At 42.6% G+C, this 26,968-nt stretch overlaps 1 protein-coding gene across 25 annotated transcripts in view; it reads right to left on the bottom strand.

The window, feature by feature from the left end:
- Window positions 1–26,968, bottom strand: part of EPB41L3 (erythrocyte membrane protein band 4.1 like 3) — a 134,175-nt gene that overhangs the window by 81,394 nt on the left and 25,813 nt on the right. For 10 of the 25 annotated variants that reach the window (XM_052703437.1, XM_052703440.1, XM_052703441.1 and 7 more), the window contains exon 1: window positions 7,190–7,331. The exons of 2 other annotated variants lie outside the window; for them this stretch is intronic. The gene's annotated coding sequence lies outside the window, so the exon portion shown is untranslated. Of the gene's footprint in view, window positions 1–5,106; window positions 5,198–7,189; window positions 7,468–7,514; window positions 7,621–26,968 lie in introns of those variants that run through there. 13 more of the 25 variants (XM_052703427.1, XM_052703425.1, XM_052703426.1 and 10 more) reach the window with 8 other exon arrangements.

Here is a 26,968-nt window from a genome sequence, read left to right as displayed (position 1 = left end):
AGGCAGACTGCTTCCACAGAATTACTGAAGTTGGAAAGACCGCTACGATCATCCAGTCCAACCGTGAGCCCATCCGTACCATGCCCACTGACCAGGTCCCCCAGTGCCACATCCATACGATTCTTGAACACCTGTGCCACTGCAGCACTGCTCCTTCTGAGAAGAAATTTATTCTAATATCTAACCTTCCCTGGCATGACTTGAGGCCATTCCCTCTCATCCTATTGCTGTAATCTGGAACAAAAGCCTGACTCCCATCTCACCACATCCTCCATTCAAGTAATTGTAGAGAGCAATAACGTCTCCCCTGAGCCTTCTCTTCTCCAGACTGAACAACCCCAGTTCCCTCAGCTGCTTCTCATAAGACTTGTGCTCCAGACCCTTCACAGTTTCACTGCCCTTCTCTGGACACGCTCCAGGGCCTCCATGTCTTTCTTGCAGTGAGGAGCAATACAGCCTCTAGCTTTAACAGTGGTACTCCTTCTTCATAAGCTGCTAGTACTCCTCTGACCCATACAATGTAGGAACTGCAACTATACTGATTTTAGAGGTAACCCCCAAAATCAAGCCATTTGCCATATACTGGAAAGAGACATCTTATGTCGATTCCAGTAGTGAAGCAGTGGGAAAATGGTAAAATAATAATAATAATAATAATAATAATAAAGAAAGAAAAGGAGCTTTTTTATTCTTCACTTCAGCATCCTTAATTCAATCACTGTCCCCTCAGGCTGATAAAAGGACTGACTTTACTTCTCTGCCCTACCATACTAGTAGAGAAGATGCAAAGAACAATATTCCTGCTTTATATTTGATATCAGTCTAAGTAAAGTAGTTATGAATTCACACAGTGAAGAACAAGTCAAGAAATCTGTGTAACAACACTAGCAAATGATAAAATGCTCCTTTTGATCTTTAAATGTTGTGAAATTCTGGATGTTTTAGTTTGGCTTTGCAAAGGGCAAAGAAGGCACTGATCAGACATGACCATCTCATCTCCAATACATATGAGAAAGGATGGTTTGACAAAGAAAATTAGTAATAATAGTATTTCAGCATAACAGTAAAGAATGACTGTTAATTGTTACAGAATTAGCAATTTAATTATGTACAAATGCAAGCAAGGACAAAATTTATGCAGACAGAAAGCCTAGTTGGACGTATTTAAGTATACTCAAGAAGGAGATGGGCACAGTACAAGTGACACTGAGGACAGGACCCAAATCAGAAGGCAACCCAGTGCCAGCACCCAGACTAACACCTGGTAGAGCCCAGCAGCCACCACTCCTTGCTGCCATGGAGGGTTCCCACTGTTGCTGCAAATAAGTGATCAAACCCTGACAGCACGCTGGCACACAATTAAAGGACTCCTAATTGCCATGCCTCAAATTCCATCTCTAAGCCTGCTAAGAGAATGCTTGCAAAACTGTTTAATAAATCATAGAAATCAGAGATGGAAATTAGGTCATCTTGCCCACACCTCTCATCCACGCCGCGCGTTTCCTCCCCGCGCTGTGCTGCTGAGTGCTCTGTCTCAGCAACCTCTAAATGATTCAGGTGCTGAGATGTCCCCCGATTCCCCAGGCAGCACAGCACATCTCGCTGCCAGCACAGGATGCTTCCCACCCACCTCCATCATCCGTTCCACCCCAGTTCTGCCTCTTTCTGATTTGAGTCTTTCCCTGCTCCTGTCTCCCTCTGGCTCCTCCACGCTCTTGGTGCAGCTTCAGCTGCCATCCAGCAGAAACTGTTGCTCAGGAAACGTTCTTCTGTCTCTCCTGTAATCCCACTGTAGTGTGCTGCTATTTTTAGGAGGAAAAGGAGGTGGTAAGGGAATGAAAGGCTGCCAGCTCCAGTTGTACCAGTACATGGAAACTACATTACAGTGTTTTCCTTTAAGCACATATAATTAACCAAAACTTTTGGTATTCTGGAATGATCCAAGAGAGAAGAAAGGGAAAATGTAGGTTCCAGCACACACATACACAAAACAAACAATAATCTCAGTCCATCTTTAAACTCTGCAGCTGGGCTTGCCATTCTACAGTTTCTTCAAAGATTTTGCTCTGGCATTTGCCCACTGAGATAAATGGTTAAATTGGCAGCGTACTGAAAAATAAAATGGCAAATGTAGTTACCTATTATAGAAAACTACACAGTAAGGGGCAAATACTCAGTAACGGCAATCTCTAAAGTGGGGCTGAAACCCATGTTTTACTCCTCATTTGGGCTGACCATAGGCAAAGCCACCACCCTGTCTTCCTCCCAGACATCTCATCCCTGTGCCCCTCTGACCAACGCAGCTGCCAAATTCCCCACAGAAACCACTTAATCTGTACAACCAGTGCCTGAGCTACCAAAACTATCCAGGAAAACAGAAAATACATCACTTTTTTAAAATTATTATTATTATTGTTAAGATTACATTTTTGTGTTCTTCAAGCCAAACCTTGTATTTGCTAATGCCATAAGGTTAACATCAACTACTAGGAAAAAAACAGAGGTACCACGTTACTTGATGCAAGAACTTCCATATGGCAATGGTTTTGTCTGCCCAGATGCACATATTCAGTTACTTGCACAGATGCCCATAGCACCCACACAGCACAAGGGCTGAGCACTGCATGCCCAAAACGCTGCTCTGCAACAACTGTAACTCAATGGAGAAAAAACAGAGATGAATTCAACAGATGCAGTGAAGTAATCATCTCCAGGGTCCTCCAAAAGATTATAGCTTCCTGATCTCAGCTACAGTTTGTGGGGTCAGGTCACAATGCACAATGTCTACACCGGATCAAGCCTCATTTCGTAGGCAAGGTTACCAATTATCAAGGGAAGATGCACAAAGACATTACCCTGTGCAAGTCAGGATACAAGAACAGCTCTCTCAGCTAGCATAAACATATGTTTCCTAGGTCTGGAGAAACATCTTTTTTTCCACAGCCTGTTTGCATTTACTGGCTTACTAAATGAGATTTTATTTGCAGCTGATATGTCCTAGGAAACCAGGAGGCGTTAAGACATAATTGCCCTCAGACTGATGAGTAAACAAGGTGACTTCCACCAGGGATGCAGCTTGGCTGCCACCAGCATTGCCACGGGGACCCAAAGAAAGGGGCACTCTCACTGTGGTGAGAGCAGCCATAGGAGAGGAAAGTGGGAAGAGAGGGGAGGCAGGAGCCATGCTGGGGAGTGGGGCTGGGGGGGGATGTGCATTCTCCCCTTTAGCCCATTAAGGCACTGTGATGATTTGCTACTTCCACCACATTCATCAGAGAACACACGCTGCATACAAACAGATGCACCCGCATGTATCCAACACTGCATCTCAGTAACTCTTCTCTTTACACTCTCCCTACTCCAATTTTTGTTTCTTTCTATCCACAGATGCTTTCAATTTCTCTCACTCTTTGCCCCGCAAACGCTCCCAGTCTCCCGTCTTCCACATTCTTCTTTAACCCTCTAAGCTAAAGGCTTTCCTCAGCAGGATCCCACATCTGGAAGGGGATCCTCACACACATTTCAGTGCTGCCTTTGTTCCTTGGCTTGCCAACAGATGGGTTCTGATAGGTAGCACAGCAGCTGAAAGGGTTCTCTGTCTGTGACACAAAAAAGTACTTCCAAGGTCTGTAAAGAAAAGAGTAAAAATGGAAGGGATCCACGTAAAAAAGGGTTTTCCTCCTCTTTTTAATTGGTATGCACCTTTAAAGCCTTTATTTATGTATGGCCTATTCATATGCTGCGTCCTGTAGGATAGAACTAGATCCATAAGTGATTTAGGAGACTAACAATTTCTTTTTAGCTTTTATCCATTTTACTTGAAAAACAAACAGCTCTGCTAACATTGTCAAATTAAATCACACAAAAAGTAAAGCTGTCATTTTCCCCCAGAGCCAAAAAGCTGAACATTATTCAAACTGTATTACACCAATTATTCAGGAAAGGGTGCAGGAGACACTGAGCTTGCTGTCTACACGGCACATTGTCTCGCATTAACTCAGTTGTCCCAAATCCTAACCCATTTCAGCTTTTATACACGTATCCAGTTCCCAGCAACCCTCCTGAGTTCCCTCCGCACTGCTGCTTGCAGTGACAGCTTTGGGTAAGGGTGGGACAAGAGCAGAGAGCCTGTGGGATTTCTCTTCCCAAAGCCAACACAAGTGGTTATGCTCCTCCTCTCTGCTGCTGGTGCTGTTCAGTTCACTGGCCAGAGACCTTCACAAAGAAAAGATGCATTTCTCTTTGGGTGTTTCCAACCAGCAAAGGGAAGAGTAAGGGCTATGTATCCACATGTAGTCCTGGACCACTACCCCATTGCAAGAAATGGCAAATACTGGAGATTAAAAATTAAGAGAACTGCCCTACAGAACTGAGATAATCCCTCTCTAATTTTTGCACCAAATAAAAACAATCCATCGTAATAAACATATTTTCAGTTTATCAGACAGCGATCTTATTTTTCACTTACATAGGCACGCTTATTTTCACTTGATCAGAGAGAGATTAACTCTGAACAAAACACTCTGAGCATTCAGACTCTGCAATCCTGCCTCCAGTTAGCTATATGACACGTCGGACACTCAGGCACAACGGGAGTCCCCAGCCACACCGGGGGCACTTCACTGAGGGAAACAGTTATCAAGGCTTTCACATTGAAAATGCTGGAGCTCAAGAGATGAGGTGGATGCTTCATTTCATGAGCCCCAAATAATCTTTTATAAGCACTCCTAAATGGTTTGGTGCCTTCTCTGAGACAACACCCAGCCATTTACTGCTATGTGAGATTTCCATGCAGCAAGCCTGAATGCCGCCCGCTGCACATAACACGTTTAACACATTTCAACAAGTTACTGTGAACTTCACATCACACCCGAAATACACCCAAGTGACATTTGAAAGGTTTGAGGAACCCACCATGCCCCAAAGAACTCTTACTCACTGCACCAGACAACAGAGATAACAAAACATAGGTGATAGCATGCTGCTCAAACCCAAAGCCCGAGCTCACATTACCTATATAAGAAACCCACTGCCTTCAAATAAAGCCCTGCAAACAACAGCTTTTTGCCATCAAAGGTTTCCCCTACAGACAGAAAAAGACCTCACCCAGTTTAATTCACAAATTACGTAAGTTGCAGCTTCACCTTCACTTGCTCCTTCTTAGAAGAGAGAAGAAAACCCAAACTAAAATTAGAGTCCTTCAGCTCTGCTGCAGTTCCTCAGAAGAGAGGCACAGCCCTGCCCCACCCTGCTGCCCCCAGCCCTCCTCCTCCTCCTCCTCCTCCCAGAGGCTGAACCTGCCCACCGCAGAAGCAGGCTCCCATCAGATGACACAAAGGCAATGGATGCTTAATGCCAGCCAATTCACTGGGGATGATGATTTTCCTCTGCAGCGAGCAGGTCTGTGGCATGCTGAAGGCTCTGGGAGCCTTTCTGATCCAGTACCAGCAGTCCCATGGCTTTCACCCCAGTGCAGTGTTTGGGCTCTCCTCTCCCGTATTGCCATGCAGAGCTCATCCCAGCACAGGAGCTGAAAGTTTCCAGCCCAGAAAGAGCAGAGTTCATCCATCTGTGCATAGGAGTGCATAAAGAGGTGCGGCAGGACAGGGGATGTCATCACATCCTGATGCAGCAGGGTGGTCCTCACCTCTCCTACACCACAAAGGACTCATTGCCAGAGTTTTAGAGGTTAAATGTAAGCCTGATCAAATCTGACCAATGTTTAGTGGTCAAGCATATATTTTGTTTAATTGCTTTGAGACTTAGTTATATTCACATTTATATACATAATATATTACACATACACATACACAAATCTTTTAGCTTTCTATTGACATAGAAAATGCTGAAATTATTAAAAGCTAAAGGAATGAGGTGGTATTCAGACTGCCACACTGTAGAATCACAGATGTACACAGGGCACACCTCATGTTTGGAAAGCAGCCCCGTGACTTGCAGTTATTTTGACTGCGAAGACTTCAGATGAAAAAAGTAGGCACTTTCCCTTCAACTTACAACTGACATTCACACGGAGCTCAGCAAATCAGAGAATCACAAAATCATAGAAGCTGGAAGGGACCCCTGGAGATCATCCAGTTTAAATTCCTGCTAAAGCAGGTTTGCTGCAGTAAGTATCCAGTTGACCAAGCAGTAATTACACCACCTCAAATACAACCACACACTGCAAAGCAGTGCTCAAACATCTGAGCATCATCCTGAGTGACCTCCTGTACCAACAGAGCCAAAACAAAAATCGGAAAACTGCAAAGCTACGTTGGATACACTTTGCTACTTGTAACGATGATGAGGCAGGAGTTTTCTGGCGCGTCTCAGTACCTGGTAAAGTTTCAGCTCTTCGAATGAAAACCAAGAAACCCTAAGGAGAGAGCACCCCTCTCCATGCCCAGTCTGGGTCTTCAAAGCCAAACCCATCCGCAACGGGAAAATTATCACATCAGTGATACCAAGCATCCCGACGGGCGCACCTTCGGCTGTTTTCCTTTCCTCCCCCCGAAGCCCTGCGCGGGCACCGCCGCTGCCCCGCCGCACACCTGGGAGCCCACCTCGAGCTCTACGCGCGATGTCCCCGCAAGAAGCGGCTCCGCTGGGCGCAGCCAACCCCTGAGGGAGGCCCGCGGCTGCCAGCCGGGAGGGGGCTGAGGGTGGGGGGCGGGGGTGGCGGCGCTGGCACTGCAGCGGTCCGGAGCCGCGCCGTGCTCCGTGCAATAACCACACCCACCGCATTGCAGAAGCCACGGCCCGTGGGGGGGGGGGGTTAGGGAGGGAAACAGTCCCCCCTCGCCAACGCAAGGCCGGGTGGGGAAGGAGATGTGCGGGTGAGTGGTGAAGTTTGCTATAAAAATGGCAATCGCTGTAAAATAAAAATAATAAATCAATAAAACGGGACGCACGGCCCCCTAGCAGCCCCCCTCGCACCACCGCGCTTCCCCGCTCCGAACAGCCTCCCGCCCCTCCCCGCCCGGCGCGAGGGCACCCCCGGGGCCTCCGTGGTTGCTGACTTCAAAAATGGCTCCTAGGAACGAGCTCTGCAAATGTCTATATAAAAGGGTATATATTAAAAAAAAAAAAAAAAAAAAAAAAAGGGTGCAATCTGTAAAACCCTCTCTAGGGCATACCCTCCGCTTCCCCTTGGCGGAGGGCACAGCGCGTAGCGGGGCCGGGACGGTACCTGGGGGCGGCAGCAGCAGCAGCGGGCTGGGGCTGCTCCCGGCGGCGGCCACGCGTCAGCAGCGAGCGGCAGCTCAGCCCGGCTCTGCCCTGAGCGAGTCTCCGCCGCTCCGCAGCAAATCAGGGCTGTCTGTGCAGGCTGCTCCGGAGAGAGGGAGGGAAAAAGGCACCAAAAAAAAAGAAAAAAAAAAAAAAGAAAAAAAAAAAAAGAAAAAAAGTCCACGCCGCGGAAAGCGGTAAAAGCTGGCTGCTGGCTGCGAGTGGGAGCGCGGGGTGCCGCTCTCCAGCAGCAAGGGAGGGTCACAGCCGGGCACCGGGATCCCCACCTGCGTCCGAGCAACTGCGCAGTTCGTGGTTTAGCGAAGCGAATTCTGCTCCGTAGGCGAGTTTGGCTGCTGCGGTTGCAACCAGCCCGAGCGGATAAGGAGAGTGCCTGGGAATTCGAAACCAGCAAGCTGGGTGCTGACAAAGTCTGGCTTTGATTTACCCGCGAGATTCTTACTGGGGGGGGGGGAGGGAGGGGGGGGGGGTGATATCAGCTTTTTAATTTCCAATGATGAACCACAGGCTTTTAAAATGTGGCCCCTATTTCACTCAGCATTATCACCAAAACAGAAATAAATAAATGCAGCTCCAAGCACACATTGGCTGCTGACCCAAAAAAGGGTAATGTAAAACTGAAAATGACTTTGGAATTTTGCAGTCCTGGCTGCCTCTGGGAGAAGCACAGCCCAGCACCCTCACGCTGCTAGAACACATGGATAAAGGCTTTTTCCTTTTTCAAACTTTATTTTGAGAGCACCCCTAAATGCTAAGACCCAAACTGTATTTAGGCCTCTGCTATGAATCAGGACTGAGGGAAGAAATATCCTTTAATTAGCAACATCTCCATGGGATTTCAGCAAGGAAAGAGGTTTTGACATTCAGCAGCGGATGTTGCGTAGCTCAGATCTGCAGAACCACGTTGCTCTGTACCTAATGCAGATCTGCTACTTAGCAGATCTGGAGTGCTGCACCAGGCGCAAGGCTTCAGAAGGAAAATGCATACCATCAGCTAAGAGAGGGCGTAGCTCTAGTCATGCAGCTTAAATAAAACAACTTGTATATTCTTCAACGGGAGCATTGGAAGTCATCATGACTTACAAGGGAGTATACCCAACAGCTGAGATATACAGCAGAGTTAACAAGGTTTGGTTTGAGGAAAAAGTGAGAAAAGGATGGAGTTTGAATCAAATAAGAGTCTGAAGAGTGAGCTGGGGGACTACTCTTACGCAGGGTCACAGTGCTTTGGGGACATATCTGTTGCCTTTGAGAAGGGATATGCCCCCCAGAAATAGCATGCTGAGCTCCCTTTTATGGATACATTGCATATCTAATAGCATCTTTAATCTGAGGACCTAAAAGCTTTAAGCACATTGATTTAACCTCAAAACATTGAGCGATATTAATAAGCTCTTTTTTTCAGGCAGGAAATCTTTGCAGTGGATATTAAGTAGCTGGTACCTCTGCATTGCTGATATGGGCCTGACTTTCAATGCTCATAGCTCTCACAGTCTTGCTGAGTGTTGTTTGTTCCCTTTCTGAATGTTATTTTCTAATGCTGAAGTGGGTTAGTTGGCCAGCGTGGCTCAACTCCTGTCAGACAGAGCTCCATGGAAAGTTAATGTCTGATGAATCAGCAGTTTTTAAGTATTATTTTAAAACCTTCTTCCAGTGATTTTTAGCAAGCTGTAACGCATACTTCGTCCACATAGGTGGGAAACGTGAATAATCCCCATGCTTCACTGGAATGTTAGCAGTGTCTATTTAGATGAAAGGAGCTCAGATGATGAGCCTGAGCAGTGCCAGACAAGACTGACCTCCTGCCCTGCAATGTTGACAATAGCTTCATTTTTGCTGTTTTCCTGTGTTTCTGGAGGTCAAGCTTCAGACTCAGATTAAGTAAATATGCTAGGCTTGATTCAGCCCAAGGCAGTCTTCCTCTGGCAGCAGACACACAACCCTGCTGCGCACCATGGAGAAGGGCTGGCCTGCCCCCTGCTTGTTCTTAAACTCCTACGTTTCACTTATTTAAAAACAGTACAAATTTGAGAGGGATAAGGGATATCATGCTTTGCAACTTGCATTGCTTGCCCCCAGGATACAGACTTTTAACTCTTCATGTCCTACTTCTCTAGACATGAACTCCATACATGCCACTTAGTCAGGGACCAGCTTCTCTCCAGTTCAGCGACTACAGAAACCTCCCAGCCTGCTACTGCCAGGTCATCCTCTTTTTTCTTCCATAATCTGTTCACCAGTTTCCAGCCCCATTCAACACTCTTCTCCCTCCTGCTATTAACACTGCACCATTGCCTTAACAAGAGAAATTTTATCATCATCTCCTCCAAAACAATGTAATTCTCTCCGTGTACCATATCACAAACTCACAGAGTGGCTGAGGCGGGCAGGACCCTCTGGGTCCTTCTGGCCTAGTCCCACTGCAGCAGGCCAACACACAGCAGGGTGCCCAGACCCACAGCAAGGTGGCTTACAAAGATCTCCAAGGAGAAGATCCCACATCCTCTGGACAGCCTATGCCAGTGCTCCGTCACCTGCACAGCATTGATGTGCTGCCTGGTGTTCAGAGGGAATGACATGTGTTCCAAGTTGTGGCCATGGCCTCTTGTCCTGGCACTAGGAATGACTGAAAAGAGTCCATCTCTAACCTCTTTGCAGCCTTCCTTCAGATACGAGCAACAGAGCCACCCAGGAGACTGATGCTAAGCTGAGGAAATTGCTAAGACATGTGGGAAGCTCTGCCTTCTCCTCCCTTTTCTACTCAATTTTTTTTCATTTTCTCCCCTTCAGTGGACACAGGCAACCTTCTTGGGAAAGCCCCACAAGAGGAGGGAAGGAAGAGATTCTGGAATGAAAAGCCAGGAAAGAATAAAGGCAAAGAGGGCTTCTGACACAAAACAGTCAAATTACAGGTGGAGAAAGGTGCAAATCCACTTTCCCTTTGGGTACCAGTCTGAGAGAGCAGCCATAAGGAAAACAGGCCTATGAAGGCTATTTGGCCACAACAAGGGCTTTTTATAGAGGAGGGGAATAGGGAGTCACAGGGCCTCTGCCAGGAAAGGATGAATAGGCAACCCTGGAAGAGCTGGGACAAGAATTATTGACCAATCCTGGGAAGTGCTGCCCAAAACATTCTTGTGATTCCCTAATTGATTGGCCATGGCATTCAAAATAGCACATTACAGAAGAGCAAGACACAAAAATGCTATCAAACTCCGCAAAGGGCTGTCTCGAGCACAGCCAACAGTGAATTAACTGGGTACAGCACTTTGAAAAATGGGAAGTACTGTAAAAGTAGTAGCATTATTACAGAAGTATTAGGAAGATATTTCTCAGCAGACACGGGCTTGGCACTATCTGTCTAGACAAGTAGATGGTTTTGGAGTCAAACTGATTTTTTTTTATTACCGTATCCACTTTATTAAAAGCAAACTGTTCTGTCTATGACTCATGCAGCTTCGCTTTCTGCATGGCAATGAAACCAAATTCTCATAATTAAGAGCGATCACTGTGATACAGCATCTGAAGGTTAGGTTTGGAAATCAGACCAAACCTTCTATTTCTGTCTTCTCTCACTGCAAACGTTATGCTCGGATACTTCTAATTGGCCACTTTTACCATTTGCTTCAAATACAGAAGACATAAACCTTCAGGTGAGACACGATTCTTCCCTTAGCAAATGACAGAGGCCAAATATATTCAAAACAAAGCATCAGAGAATGCCTGGGATGAAAAGGACCTCAAGGATCATCCAGTTTCAACCCCCCTGCTGTGGGCAGGATTGCCAACCACTAGACCAGGCTGCCCAGAGCCACATCCAGCCTGGCTTTGAAATATCCAGCCTTGCCTTTAAGTCTTGGTCGAGATCAAACAGCATGTATTTTTTTTTTTTTAAAAAAAAAAAAAAACAACACACATGCAAGCAAGATTTACGTGCTTTGTTCTCCAATCCAAGTCTTGTTCTGCAGTCAGTGCCAAACCCACCCCATTTTAAGACTTCTGGGGGCAGTAAATTTTGCCCCAGTGCTTCTACAAGTGAAATCCTGCAATGATTTACTGCAATTAATTCAACCTTGCCCTTTGCCACTTTTGTGTCATATAGCTACTTTCTGACTGAGAGAATTAGCCAGGTTATTAAGAGATTACTTCCCATTGTACATCTTTCACCTTCTTCGTGAACCAATGGTAACCAAAGTCTAACAAATTTAAAATGTTTTGGGATGTACTCGATACTGTACTCAGAACAGACATGAAATAGTTTTCATAGTAACTAGTTTTAGCTATCTCAATGAGGCTTTCCATTTCAGTTTACTTTTGCTATGCATAATCATTAATATAATTTAACTGTACTCTAATTCCATATATTATCCATCCATATTGAGTCTAGGAAATGAAAAATACAGATGTGCAATATGCAGTGAACACTAATTAATCTAATTAGGGTTCCTAAACACTTTAACAATGAATGAGGCTAGGGCAACTCTTATTTTCCATTGGCTACCATGTGACTGAGAACTTCCTAGACGGTGACCACCTCAGTTAAGGTCAACATAAGCCATTCTCATTTACTAAGATCTTTCCTGTTGAGTCTAACTACTTCAGCCCATGAAATACCAGCTTTTTGTTCTCATTCTCACAGTGCATGCTGTTTCTCTCTGTTTGTGGTGCATTAAACAGGAAAGCAGATACTTTCCCCCCTTTTCATGTCACTAAAATCAGTCTTGCATTTCAGTTACAAAACTATCTGCAGCCCCATCTAATTCAGAAAGGAATTTACCTTGAGCATAAGGTCTTACTGACTCAAAGGAGACTTAATGCACGTATTTATTAAATACCATCAGAAATAAAAATGACATTCTGAATCATAACGAATCTCTATTTAAGACACCTCTTCCTCAAGACACTTATAATGAAATCACTCTCTGTGGTCAGGTTAATCAGCATGGACTTGCACTGTTTTTGTACCATTTATCTTATTGAGCTGCACGATTGGCCAGGTAGGGTAAACACTTTAATGAGTGTTTGTACAGCATCCTGAATTCACCTCTTATCCTAATGAAGGTTAATAACAGTTAAGAAAAGTTCTGGTATTTAAAGTACAATGAACAGTATTACAAGAAGAACAGTTTAAAAAGCACATTTAAGAATTTCACATCAAGAGTGAACACATGCCTATGTCCATAGCCCTTTCTCCCTGTGTCCCATCCCTGTCCTGAAGCCTTCCATGGTTTCACAGCCAATTTAAAGGTCTGTGACACCAAGAAAAGCTCACATCTTTCCCTTAGTTTCTGACCATTCCTTCCCACTTCTGTCCTGTCCCCTTCATCCAGTCACTGCAGCATTTAGTGAGTCCACGTGAGAAAGCAAGCAAATCCATCCAAGCTAAAACTACAAAAGAGAGAACAGACCATAAATCTGATCAGTTCCTCACTATGATCACTGTGATTCCTTCTGAGACCTCATCAATATTTCTGCACTGACAGAAATGGGGAGCAACATGAGTAGTGGAGGTGATAGCAGAGTCATGCTACCTCTTTTGGCAGCCACCCCAGCCTGTGTTGGCATTAGGCTGTGGTGCTGGGCACCAGCCTTTATTCATGTGAGCTCCTCCACATCACATCTGCAGCTTCTTATTCTCTTTTCTATGATCAAATTCAGTTTACTATTGAGATCTCCCATTCAGATTCACTTTAGTTGATGAGACACTGTGAACAATGGTGTGGGTTCAAACAGTGCAACTGAGAAATAAAGAAACCTATCACTTTTCTTTACGTGGACACATTTCTCCCCGCTGCATTTCACCATCACTATTAGTACTCAAGGTGAGAAAAATAGGAGCTGTAATCCAGGCTCTTTATACCTTCCCCTTGACAAGATCCACTGGCATACCATGAAGGAAGGGTGTCCTCCCAAAGTGGGGAGGTGGTGGCACAGGTTGCCCAGAGAATTGTAGTCTCTGAAGGTGTTCAAGAAATGTGGACATTGGCACTGAGAGATGTGGTTAGTGGGCATGGTGGGGATCTTACAGGTCTTTTCCAATTATAATGATTCTGTGATTGTACGTACACATAGCAGATAGTATACTGTGATAGAAAAATAGCAAATTCCACTTGTTTCTTTCTAACGCAGCTGATGACCACATTAACACAAACCTCCAGAAAACAAGGGATCTGGTTTTGTATCTCTCATTGAAAAGCAAGCACCTCAAAAGCATAAAAACATCACTGTCACATTAAGAGAAGAAAATCCATCATCTTCAACAAACTAAACAAATTATGCTCTCTCAAATGACAATGATATACATTTGTGTCCTAGGCACCAGAAAGTACTCACGAAAGGCATCTCAGCCTCTCACCCTTTTGAAAAGCCTTTTATGCTTCACAGATAATGACTACCATAGAAGCACCTCCCACTGCAAATGTTTAATTTACCACAGCTGCCCCAAATCAGCACTCTGAGAGCAGGTTTGCTCAGTTGCCCCCAACAGCCTGTATGCAAACATCTGTCTGTCTGCTCCAGCACACAGTGCAGAGTTGCCCAGCGACAACCCCAATTCCTTAGGCATCACACTGGCTCACCACTCCTGCAAAGTTAATAGAGGTGAGCCTGATAGAAAAAGCAGAAGCTTGTATAAGGACCTTCCATTTGTAAGAGATGCTTGGCTTCTTTTCCATAAAATTTCTGTGTGTAAAATTTGTTCTTATTAGTAAAATAAGTGTAGAAATTCCAGCATTGCCTATGGGTAAAGGAAATAATTTGTATGCTGGAGTTCCTAAGGTTGAAATGCAAATCTAAGCAATGATGCAGGTTCAAAAATCAATTTTCCAGGAAGGCGTACTGCTTTCCTGCCTCTTACCCAATCAATGAACACACAAACATGGATACAAAATATCTGGAGACCACTGTAGCGCCTCTCCTGACAGCTACAGGCAGACACTTCTCAGTGGTTACAAACAATATACAAGAGTAACCTACTAACAAAAAGACTGTAAACAAAAGAGTTCCAGACTATGTTCTCTCTGACACATAAACTCATTTTGCTCAAATGCCAACCATATTATTTTCTAGCTCCTATTAAAGTCCCACGGTCCCAGTAAGAGCAGCCAAATATCCATGTCTTTGAAGTTTTTAATACCAGCTCCTCCCCCATAGCAAGCCAACAAAAGTGGGACTGGAATCTCTGCTGCAAGATAAGATCACAGTAACAGCATCAGGGCTCACAAACAACATTGGTCATCAGGACTTTGATGAGATTGAGGTGTTTCATCCACAAGCTAAGCACTGTTCACATCTACTTGTACTTCAGTATTCTGACCCCCGAAGCTGCTTATGAAAAGTCTGCAATTGCCATCGGACCTGTTAGCAGGTGTCAAAAAAAATATCACTGTTTTTAACAGAAGAAAACAGCTCACTGTATGTGCAACTTCATTGATACTTGAGGTTCCAGACAAGTGAAATACAGTTGTGAAAGGGTTATTTTCATTTTAAGACATGGTTTTCTTATGAGAAGACATGTAACTGCAAAAATAATGAAAGGTGCAAATGCTTTCTCAAAAGAAAAATATGGTGGCATTGATAAAAAGTGTTGCATTTATACAATGTGCAGCAGAAAGTTTCCTTTGCAAGAACCAGAAAACTCTATTATAGAATTAAGTTTGGAATAAAAAGCACCAAAATCCTCTACTTTCAACTTTCATATTGAACGCACTTCTGGAGGTTTGGGTTATTTCACTATTTTTGATATAGCATCTAATCCACACTCCAGAAATTATTTTAAATGGAAGAAAAAATTAAAATGAAGAGTAAGCAAGTCAGATTAATGGAAGCATAAAATAGCCTTCTAAGGGTTCAGATAATTTCAATGAGTTGCTCTCCCATGTTCCTTTCATGTTATGGGGAGCCAAACTGGAAAGAGCTGGAAAGATGCTGAGCAGCATAGGAAAAGTTAAGCAATGTGGTGGTGTTCCTCAAGTTTTACTGCTCCTGCCCTCTACATTCAGTCCTGACCACCACCAAGCCTGTGCTCCGAATATTCCTTTCGCTATTTCTGCCAGACAAGGGCAACCATATGCAGTAGCTATAGGCATGCAGATCAGCAGCTATGCACATGCTGATATGCCTGTGGTAACATACGCTTTGATTAGTCAAACAGGCTAATTGACCAGCTACAGCTAGGCAAGACATTTAACGGCTGAGCTCACTTCGAAGCAGAACATTTCCCTGAGAGAGACAAGACTGGCCTTTAGACATCTCCAGACCACCACAGCTCCACCACCACCACTACTCTTTACTGTTATTTCTGCTGCACCAGATAGACTTGAATGAGTAGCATAAAATATGCTGTAGCAGTGTTTTGTGGTATGGAATCTCCATGTCTTTCCTTGCACCACTTATTCTCTGCTTTGCATTAAGTATACAAAGTTTTGCTTTATCTCCACGTTGGGGGATTCTGCCAATCTTTGAAGGAATCTGAAACTGATTATACAGATGAATAATGAAACCTGAACTCTCATTCTCATGTTCTATACAACTGAAAAGTCAGGAGATAAAGAGGCATATCATTGGAGAACCAGCCTCAAGTCTCCACCACAACTGTACTGACTTATTTTGAGTTCTACAAAGGATGCCAAAACCCTTTGGACTGTCAAACCATTTCTGTACTTTACTCTGAACTGAGTTTTAGAGTAAATTCCTCACAGACAGTTTTTTTGTTTGTTTGTTTTATGTTAAAAAAAAAGAACAACATTGCAATTAATAATACTAACCTTACCATGAACATTTCTTAGAATAACATGATAAAAATTCTCCCCTTGCAGAGAGCTAAGTTTTCTATATTCCACAGTTCCCATGAAATCAAATAATCTGACACACGTTCATTATTTTGATTAAAGTAGGAACTTCTGACATTAAACTCCCTGCTGACTAACTTATAAAGCTAAGGAAAAAAAAAAAAAACCCACAATTTTTTTCAACAATTGATTGGGATCTCAAAATAGATTTGGATTACGAGGTCTCTTGCAAAGGCTGCATCACTGGTGTGGATATTTTATTCACTTACTTTCATCAAAGCCTCTCTAACGCTAAAATTATGTTCCCCATTGTCCTTTACTGAAATCTTAGCTGATACAATCAATTTTATTTAGGTCAATCAACTAAAATTCCCACTTCACAACTTCACAGGAATCACATTGCGTGGTGTCTGAAGTTCACATAGAATTCACCCATCAGGGAACTCAGTGAGCTCAGCAGGCAATTAACACACCTGGAAAACCTGCCTAAAAGAGCAGTTATCACACAGTACATATAAATTTGAACTGAGCAATTACTGTGAGAATACATTTCATCTTCAAAGTTCTCTTGTCTTATAGGTCCTCAGCATCCTCTGTACCATGAACAGGTGTCACATATTTGTGCCAGGTAGCTACCTTCTCTCAACATCCTCACTACGAGATTGTTATGAAATCTGTGTTTCATTGATTGCTCTTAACTACTTCTTGTTAGATTTTTTTTGTATCTGAAACTTGTAAAACACTTTCATTGATTAAAGATGGTATAGAAAAAGACGGGGTTGATGGCCAAGTTAAAATCAAAACCAGAAATAGTTGGCTATATGGAGAAGTCACCATGCAAAGTGGTTGCACAAGAATGCATAGTACCCTACTCAATCTCACTAATTTGCACTGTAGCAATTGCTTACCATGTACAAAGCTTACTAAAAGGATAAGGAATATTTCAGATACAACCTGCTTAGCACACAGAAAACTGAGATATAGCTACACTTGTGAAATCACAAATGTTTCATACACAGTTAATGAGTACACTGTGAGTACAGAGATAACACATTCAAAATGGAATGCAAGAGGAAAAGCCAGCTTCAAAGAACTGTGCCATGGGCATCTACTTCAGGTAAGCCTGACAAGCATCTCCAGGTGACATCTTCTGGGCCACCGAGCTGGAAGAGACATGCAGTCTCCACAGCTGCAACAAAAGAGCTGGAGACATGAAGGACACAGTCAGCATCTCTGGCACTCAAGAAAACCCTTGGTTAAACATGACTTCTGGAGGACACCAGTACCAGCATGTGGTGAGCTTGATACGTTGAGAGCCTGGTAACGCATCTAACCCGAGAAAAACAAGCTCTGTGGAACAGATAAGCTGTAAATACCAATAAGTAGACAAAACTAAAACCAACCTAAATTCTCATCACTTGCTCAGCACTGTCATACAGTGCAATACCGTCTTCAACAGCACTGTATACTCCTTTCCTCAGTTTTCCAAAGTTCCTATACTATTTTATGTTATGTTTCTATAGATGTCTCTCTATATAAATGTATAATAAATGAAGGTACAGATTCTATAGTTAAAAATATACTAGAGAGTTTGGCTAAGCAGGTTATTATACCAAAAGAGAATAGATAGAATGCTTACCTGTGTCCTGGGCTCACTGTAAAACTCCAAAGGAGGGATCTCGAGAAGAGATCCTTCCCTACAGGTAGTCAGCTCTTAAATGGGTCTAGGAGAGCCAGGCTCCACCCCTTCTGGCAGCACAGCTGAATTGCCTTCACCTGTGCTCCCGTGGCTGACTCATTGCTCACTCAGGTGATCAATCAGAGGTTCAGGCCATGATTCAGCAGTTCCCATACAGTACATATATTTTATTAAATAAAAGTGACCAGGACCTCTTGAGTGCTTCAGTTTAACCTTTTTCCTCCTAGACCTTTACATCTTCTGTTTCTGCACAATCTTCATGGCTCCAAAGAACAGTACAGCAACATGTGGAGCAGAAGCAGAGTGTTACAACAGTCTGCTACTGGAATAAGAAAATTAAACATAGAAAGAAGAGATGGGATGAATCACGCTGAGTCGTATGACATTTCTTAAAAAAAAAAAAAAAAAAAAAAAAAAATCCAAAACTTATTTTTAGTTATTAACAGCAATCTAGCATTTTATCTCAAACTCACCCACGAAAAACCAGTACAAACTACTTGGACCTACTCTTATCCAGGTTTTAACTGAGACAGAGAGGTTTAAGTTAGATATTAGGAGGAAGTTTTTCACACAGAGGGTGGTGACATAGTGGAACAGGTTGCCGAAGAGGTTGTGGATGCTCCAACCCTGGAGGCATTCAAGGCCAGGCTGGATGTGGCTCTGGGCAGCCTGGTCTGCTGGTTGGCGACCCTGCACACAGCAGGGGGTTGAAACTAGATGATCACTGTGGTCCTTTTCAACCCAGGCCATTCTATGATTCTATGATTCCTTGAATCTCTATAGACCATAATATATATATTTTACTTTCCTGTAATTTTCATTGTATTTTGGTAATGTTCATTTTCTAACATAAAATAAATTTGAACTAATTGTATGTGTGACAATGAAAGAAAACCAAATGTTTGTCCAATGTTTATCATTACACTGTGAATGCACCAAGCTAGCTTAACATCTAGTATGGTTCTAGTAAATAATTTTCAGAGGTGCTGTAAGCAATACAATGATCAAAGAAGCATGATCAGTAGGTGATTCTATCCCTCTATTCTGCACTGGTAAGACCATACCTGGAATACCCGGAGATGTGGAGTCCTCAGTACAGGAGAGACATGGACCTGTTGGAGAGCGTCCAGAGAAGGGCCACAAAAATGATGCAAGGGATGGAATACCACCCTACCTGAGAGAGCTAGGGCTGTTCAGCCTGGAGAAGAGGAAACTCCAGGGAGGCCTAAGAGTGGCCTTTCAGTATCTAAAGGGGAACTGTAAGGAGAAAAGGGACTGATTATTCATCAGAGTCTGTTGTGATAGAACAAGGGGAAATTGTTTCAGTCTGAAACAGAAGATTTAGATTGCATGTGAAGAAAATAAGTTTTTGTTTGTTTGTTTGTTTTTATAATAAGAACAGTGAAGTAATAGAACAGATTGCCCAGAGAGGTGTGGATGCCCCATCCCTGGAGACACTCAAGCTAGAAGGAGCTCTGAGCAACCTGATCTAGCTGTAGGTGTCTCTACTTATTGCAGGGGAGTTGGTCTAGGTGGCCTTTAAAAGTCATTTCCAGCTCAAACAATTCTATGATTCAATGATTTCCACTATCAGAACTAGACCGTGCAGTTTGCTTAAATGAACATGTTTTAAATCTGTTTTGAGAGATGCCCTTTTCAGTTGTTTCAGCCAAAAAGTTTAATATCGCAAGGTGTTAAATGAGGGATAGCCAAAATTGACATTAGTGCATTTGGCAGATTTTTACTTCAACGTGGGTTTCCTTGGTAGTTCTCACGTGAAAAGGAAGAACCATGTAGCTGAAATGAGAGCCTGAGAGTTGGGGTGAAAGGCATGGACAGGGGCAAGTAGCAGCTGTGCTCCCTTCTCCATTCAGGCTTCCAAATGTACATCCTGCTTTCCAGCAGCCTCTGATGATTATATGAAATTTTGCAGATCTATTCTCTGCCTTAATAGTTGTGTTGTTTATAAAGCTAGGCATTACAGTAGCTTATCAAATATGCAAATAAGGAGCCTCACTGCCTCTGTGCGTGTAGGTTATTCTTGCTGCTACTAAACTCACTTATCCTGAGGCATTCTTTCTCACTTAAAACCAAATCATGAGAAGCAACAGGGGCTTTGAAACCTCTGTTTGAAAATCTTATCACTCACTCAAGAGCCTGAAAGCCTGGAAGGCTATCAGGAGTCCCAGAAAGCACAGAAGAGCTAGAAAAAAAAACAATCTGTAACATGAATAATGTCTGACTGGTTCAGCATAAGCAAATAGTACTCTCCTTCTGCAAAAGAACAGGTCTAATCTTGACAACCCAATGAGTGAACACCTGGACCATCAAAACAGAGGGGGAAACCTGTCAGGTTAATGATGCAACAGTATGCCTGCTTTGCGAGTTCAGATATTCCTGATGGCCAAGCATTAGATCCATAAATCCAGCAGAAATGGTGACAAAGAGGAACAGGGCATCAGTTCACTGCTTTGTTTGGCAAACTAGATGATGACAGTTTTAGTAGCTGTACAGTCGTAAAAATATGTATTATAGGAAATTAAATGTTGACATCCATCTCTTTATTCCTGTTTTAGCCAATACTCATAATGCTACATTCACTGACTTTTTTTTTAAATAGCCTCTATTTTCTCCCCTAATAATTTCAAAAAAGGTGCTTTTATGCCTAGTAATGAAATAACTGATACATCATACATGCTCCTCCCAGATGTACTATATCATACCATTACAGAACATTTTATAATTTGATTCTAAATGCAGTCAATACTTGAAAATCGCATGAGCGCAGAAGATGGCCACCATGTTTAACACAGGCAGTGATTCCAATTACAATAATTTCAAATCCAAGTTCAGCACACGTGTTCCCATAGCCATCTTGTGTGCAGCTGTCAGCATTGGACCCACTGCACTGCACTGCCCTCCCAGCAGCACACGAAGGTCAGCTGCTTTTAACACCGGAAATGCAGTGAAACAGCTTGGTTTGTGATTGCATTGGAACTGTTTTTAGCCAGGGCTGCTCGCAGCTAAATGGCAGACAGAAGAAGCAAATTCAATTAAAATAGCTCTGAGGCAAAAGGGAGAGAAGTCTATTAGGAAAATAAAAATGACAATTTTAAATGGGCGCTACCGGAGCACAAGAAGGATATAACATAACCCACTTTTCTTTCCCTCCTTCATACCCCTGTTTTTATTTTAAAACTATGAAAAATATTTTTGAATATGCTGATGCATTTCACATCTGTATCTTCTCTCAGCATACCGCCAACAGATACAGAATAGTCAATATTTGCACCAAACCTGCCACATCATCTTGTGGAGGAGAACTTGAGAAATGCATGGTCTGGAGTACTTCTCATTCCCAAGCTTAATTTTCTTCTCCTGCTGTAGCCAGATGGCCCCAGGAGTATTCTTCTTGTGGTGCTGGGGCAGGGGGGGGCACAGACTGAAGCCAATGATGAGAGCAGGGGCTGAGCCATCAGCAGCAAAGAGGGAAACCAGGGCACAGCCTGTACAGCACCAGAGCTGCTCTGCTGGGAATTTCAGAAATGATTCTGCAATTGGATCAGCCAGTGAAAGCACTGCCAACACTTACCATTTCACATGAAGGACCGCATATTCCATTTCTTGTCTGAAATCACTGCAAGATATGGCTCTGAGCATTATCAAGGATAACATAGCATTGTTTCTGGAATCAGGATCCAAAGAATTGAAGTGCAGTGGGTTGGTAGAGCCCTCTGAATCTGTATAGCCTGTGCCTTGCTCCAGCAGGGCTACCCAGAGCAGAGTGCACAGGTCCATGCTCTGGTCCAGCCCACAGCTGGGCCAAGTATTCCAGGTGTAGCCTCTCCAGGGCTGAGGGAAAAATCACCCTCTCCACCAGCTGGCAATACCTTAGTTAACACAGCAAATGCCATTAGATAGGATCAGAAGCAGTTTGGGACTTCTTCTCTAGAGGGTGTTTTATTCCAGAGTATCTGAAAATGTCACCACCCGTCAGCTGCACAGCTTCCTGCATTCCCAAGCACCGGGGCCCACTGGACTGAGCCTATCTGTGGTTTGTTTTGCAGTTAAGTAATCAAATTACTTCCCTTTGTCAATGCTTGTGGCACCACACTTATCTACCAACCGCACAAGATCATCTAGGTGAGGGAGAGTCAACAGCTCTGCTCATCACACCAGAAACATTGCAGTCCTACACAGCACAAAAGAGAAGCATTAACAAAATGAATTGTATTATGCTCAACTGTATTTGTCTCTCAGTGAAAGTTTTTTTCTGTTTAGTACTGTTTAAGTATTTTTGTAATATTTACACATTCTTCTCAACTTAGCAAAAATTGGGTTTTATTAGGATTTTCTGTTAACACAATAGATGCAACGTGTAGCTACATCCCTCTGTGCCCACACTGGATCAGATATCAGTATGCATCCAAATCACTGCCACTGCTTCTATGACTCTTGCTCAAGAAAAAAAATAATATAGTTTAAGCAACATTTGACAAACATATTACTGAAGTTCAGTCTTGAAGTATTTATTCTTCAGAACAAATAGAATGAAAACAGACACTTTGTGAACACTAGCCAACTAGTTTTTTTCCTCCTTTTCTAAGCATCAAAGGAACATCTCAGGCACAAGTTACTCTACATTCTCAGGACATCTCATTTTTCTTTGTGATTTGCTAACAGTCTTACTTAAAGAACTTGCAGACTTTGGATGATGACAGACCTCAAAGGACAAGGTGTAAAATCTTCTCTGTTTTTACTACCATCTGCTATCTGGGCTGCCTATTTTTGTCCTTTCTTTTTCCACTCTCCATTTCTTTAGTCACTCTAGTTATCATTTTCACATCAGTATGAAAATAAGATTTTTTTCCTACTGAAGTGCATATGTTATTAATTACTTTCCTGTACTATCTCAGGGCTCAGTCAGTAGTAAAAGCTAAAGCACACTATGCCCAGTACACTTCAACAACAGATAAACCTCGCCGTAGACAGCCAGGATTAAGATTTGCAACACTGAGAACACATTTCACAGCAAATCCAAGTAATTTCCCATTTCTTAGCTGTAATTTTGTTTATGTTGTGTCTAGAACAAGTGTAACTTGGCAGGAGCAATACTCTGTACAGACAGATATGGCAGCAGAAGGAAAGAAAGCAACTCTAAAAATAAAGGCAGTATCATACGCAGAAGTATGCACTCACTATCAAGGGGGTGAAAGGGATGGTGGAAGTCTATGCAACAAAAAGACCAATCAGTCCCCTGAAAGAACACTGCTACTTTTCTTTCAGCAAATGGAGCAGGACAAAGACATTTGTAGCCCATTCCTTACACTGATAATGCTGAGCATGCAAACAGACTGATAAACCATAAGTAGACACATCACAAGGGCCAACATTTAAAAAAGTTAAGAAAAAAAACCAAACTGAATTAGCAACATAAATGCATTTTTGTAGGTAAAATTACACACTAGAAGATATTAAATGAGATTTAAGGTTTAGATGTTAGTATTTAAAAAGTGCCAGAATTCAGCTGCCTTCTACCAATGTATTATTTCCATACCCACTTTCTTTCAGGCCTGGAAGGAACTGCTGTCTTATCCAGTGCAAAGAGCAAATGGTATCTTAAAAAGTTATATGAATACAGAACTATCAATTTCCTCACATGCTTTCCTGTATGCTTAACACTGATAAATGAGCACCGCAAGAATAGCCATTAATACTGATAATCAACATTTTCCCAGCCACCATTTTACTCAAGAGATTGAACTGCACACACTAAAGTCAAAAGCATTCATCAATTTGCAGCTTGTGCCACCCAGGGAAGAGTGCCTGTGCCAGTTGGTATCTTCAAGCACAATTCTAATACGCTTCAGCTCATCATTTTTGCACTGTGATTCTCAGATCTCCATTCAAACTTCAGAAAAGGCAAAATTTGGATAAAATGACCTAGCATCAACAGGAACCCTGGGGAAAAGTGTAGGATCACTGGCATTACCTCATCCCCATTCATTACAGCCCATCTGTGGGTAAGGCAGTAACCCAGAAAGCAGGCAGGAGGCTGGCTGGCTTCCAAACAATCAATAAATTAGTCCTACCTGGAATAAGGCAAAGATAGCCCCTTCTGGGCCTTTCCTCTGGCTTTTTCTGTTCTGCTTCCTTCCTTCCCTACATTTTGATCCTTGTCATACTTGCTAGTCTGAGGCTTTCCTTTCCAGCCAGCCCCAGCCTTAAAAGTGTTGTCATTGAAGAACTATATTATATTTCTGTAAATGTGCAAACACAAAGTTTTCATGTGATATTTTGTGCAATATGGTCTTGTCATAAAGCAAGGCATCCCACCAGGTTTACAGACTTTGGCTGAAACCATGAGAAAATAACATTTTTGAGAAAAGACTGTCAAAATTGTTTTATCAATATTAAAATGTATATTCTCCTCTCTGAGAACAAGATTACCTTCATTTTGGAACTGAGAAAAAATAAAATCCCCTCTCTTCCACTCCAGGTAAGGCATACACTCTTCTTGGAAAAAATGGAAAAATTATGGCTAAAGAAACACTTTCCATGAGGAAAAAAAAAAAGAAAAAGTAGGCTACTGGACACATGCTAAAAATCAACAAACTTTATAAAACAGAATTTTATTTGAATCATTGGATAATTCTGGTTGAAGAGGGCCTATGCACATCAACAAATCCTATCTTCTAGATCAAACCTTCAGTTAGATCAGGTTGCTCACATAGTTGCTTTGTCAAGTTTTGAGTATCTTCAAGCATAAAAATATTCATACTTTCTGGGCAACCAGCACTAACACTTGAACTCATTTACAATTAAATTTGTTTACTCTCTTGCTGCGACTTATCTGTTACGTACCTTTGTCTTGCACCTACAAGATGAGCCTGATCCATCTTATCTATACACCATTCACAAGAAATCCCTTCAATTTCCTCTTCTCTGATATTAACAACCCATGTTTCCTTCCTCTCTTGGTCTATCATTCCGTCTGTCAGTCTACTTGCTATTTTGATGATACTCTATTGGACTCATTCAAGGTTTTCAATCTTTCTTCACAAGGTTAATTAATACAGCTTTTTGTTTTTCCTCCTTGCTAATCTCTCAAAAATTATTTTTCTGATATTCTAATAGAAAATGGGAATAACATTCAAAAGGGAACAAAATGGGCTCTTTGGAGCATAAAGTCACCTAGTGGCTGCAACTACCCAGACATGCATCCTAACACATCTGTGGATGCCCATCCAAGCCCAGGTCCAAGCCATCTGCTGCTGTGGCAGGGAGCTGATTAGCTTCCACAGCTTTCCAAAGAGGCAGCCCAAGCAATGCATCTCCAAGTGTTCTCGAAGCCTTCCTTAGAACTCAATATGCTAGTTTCACTACTCCTTTCTAGCAAAATACACAGAAGCCAAGTTACAGCCAAGTTGTCTATATTACACAAGAAATCCATTCTCTGTGCTTCCTCCAGCATCAATTCAACCAGAACAAGTGCTCAGTGTCTACAACTATTTCTGGGATTGCACTAGGATCCATTCCAATCTCTGTTCAGCTTCACAATTCTCCCACTGGCATAGGAAACCTGGTTACTTCAACATTATCCAAAACCAAATCCATGACCTCTGCTCCTCTGTGCCCAGCAGACCAGAACAAACAGCAGCAGATTCTCTGACAGACCTGCACAGCCAGCACAGGTTGCAGAGGTCCACTCTGCATCTTCCTGCAGAAGGAATAGGACACTTTTCTTCCCACACTGCTTCTGAGAGCATTAACTGGCTCTGAAGGAACACGCACACAATCAATACAAGGCAGGAAGTACTAAGCCAAAGAAAGAAAAAGGAGGAATAATTGATCTTTTGTGGAATTAGGTGAGTACATAGAGTTATAGGGTTTTTTGTTTTTTTTTTTGGTTTTTTTTTTTCCCCTTTCCTTCCCATCTCTGAAGAGATTATGAAGATAATGGATGATTTTTTGAGGGAATATCCTGTTAAGATGTTGGCAATGCACCACCACCATTTTGAGTGTACTTAATGAATGAAAATGACCACATCCAAGAGAATAGAATTAATGTGAGACATGAAAGATGAAAAAAACACAGGATGTTGGAGAAAGGAACAGATCATTATTTTTAAAAAATACTTAGCTGAGTCATCCACTTGATATTCCTATTTTAACAACACTGCCCACAACACAGAAACAACTGTTTCTCAGGTAAAAGTTCACAGAAGGTAAACGACTTTAACTATCACCACAGAAGCAAAGTATTGATGTGAGGAAGTTAACTGCCATCTAATGTTTTTAACTGAACTGCTAAGTGGTGTGGGTGGCTTCTCCCTCAGAAAGGTTCTTGTGTGCTCCACACACCAACAGCTGCTAGTGATCTCAGCTGGGATGCCACCACCTGCACACATCAAAGCCATTACACATTAGGTCCTCAAACAAAATACCTTAACAACATCCCTGGGTATGTGTTTCAGCCAGCTTTACTTCTTCCTTATTCTCCACACTCTCCCAGAGCATTATAGCTACACATGTCTGAGAGTTACTGTCTGTGGACACGTGGTATCTAGCCCTCTGCTATGGCACTGTGCAGGAGGCTGCCCAGCATCCCACAGCACAGCACATGAGCCTCATCTGTGTTTGACACGTTTCTACTACATGAAAATAAAAATTGCTGTTTGCCAGCAGTTCAATTATAGCTGCGGTTACTGGCTTGGATGTCAGGGTCAAAAAACAGGCTGCAAAACACAGACCTCATGCTCCCCGTACGGAGCCAGGTTCTCATCTGGCAAAGACTGGCAGGGCTCCACATTGAAAGTCTGGCTCATTGTGTAAACAGGCTATAAACATGGTCTTTGCTTCATCTGTAAGGCTTAGGTTATCTTAAATTTGACAGCCACTGAATGAAACCTTTACTCTTTTGGGTTCAGAACCAAGTGACTGAACTGACTTGTTAAATTATGTTTCATTAGCAACAGGAACATTAAAATTGCACCCTTTGTTATTTGATCTTTCAATTTGATTTTTTCAAGACTGTCTCATCATTCAGTTTTCTAAAGCAAATGATTCTAAAATGTTGTTCAAAGGGCATAAAAAGCAGTAATAGAGTAATGATATTGTAAGCGATCAGAGTTGGAGGCTGGGGTGTGGGCTTAATTTTTCAAGTTTTAGATGAAATTGAAACTTCCCAAAGCTTCTCAGCCCGTAGCCCTCAATGATTTAATATCCAAAC

This window comes from Tympanuchus pallidicinctus, unplaced genomic scaffold (genome assembly GCF_026119805.1).
Source record: "Tympanuchus pallidicinctus isolate F22 unplaced genomic scaffold, pur_lepc_1.0 scaffold5, whole genome shotgun sequence".
In the NCBI taxonomy this organism is placed as follows: domain Eukaryota; kingdom Metazoa; phylum Chordata; class Aves; order Galliformes; family Phasianidae; genus Tympanuchus; species Tympanuchus pallidicinctus.
The sequence above is the reverse complement of the archived record's forward strand: the minus strand, read 5'-3'. Positions and strand labels throughout refer to the sequence as shown.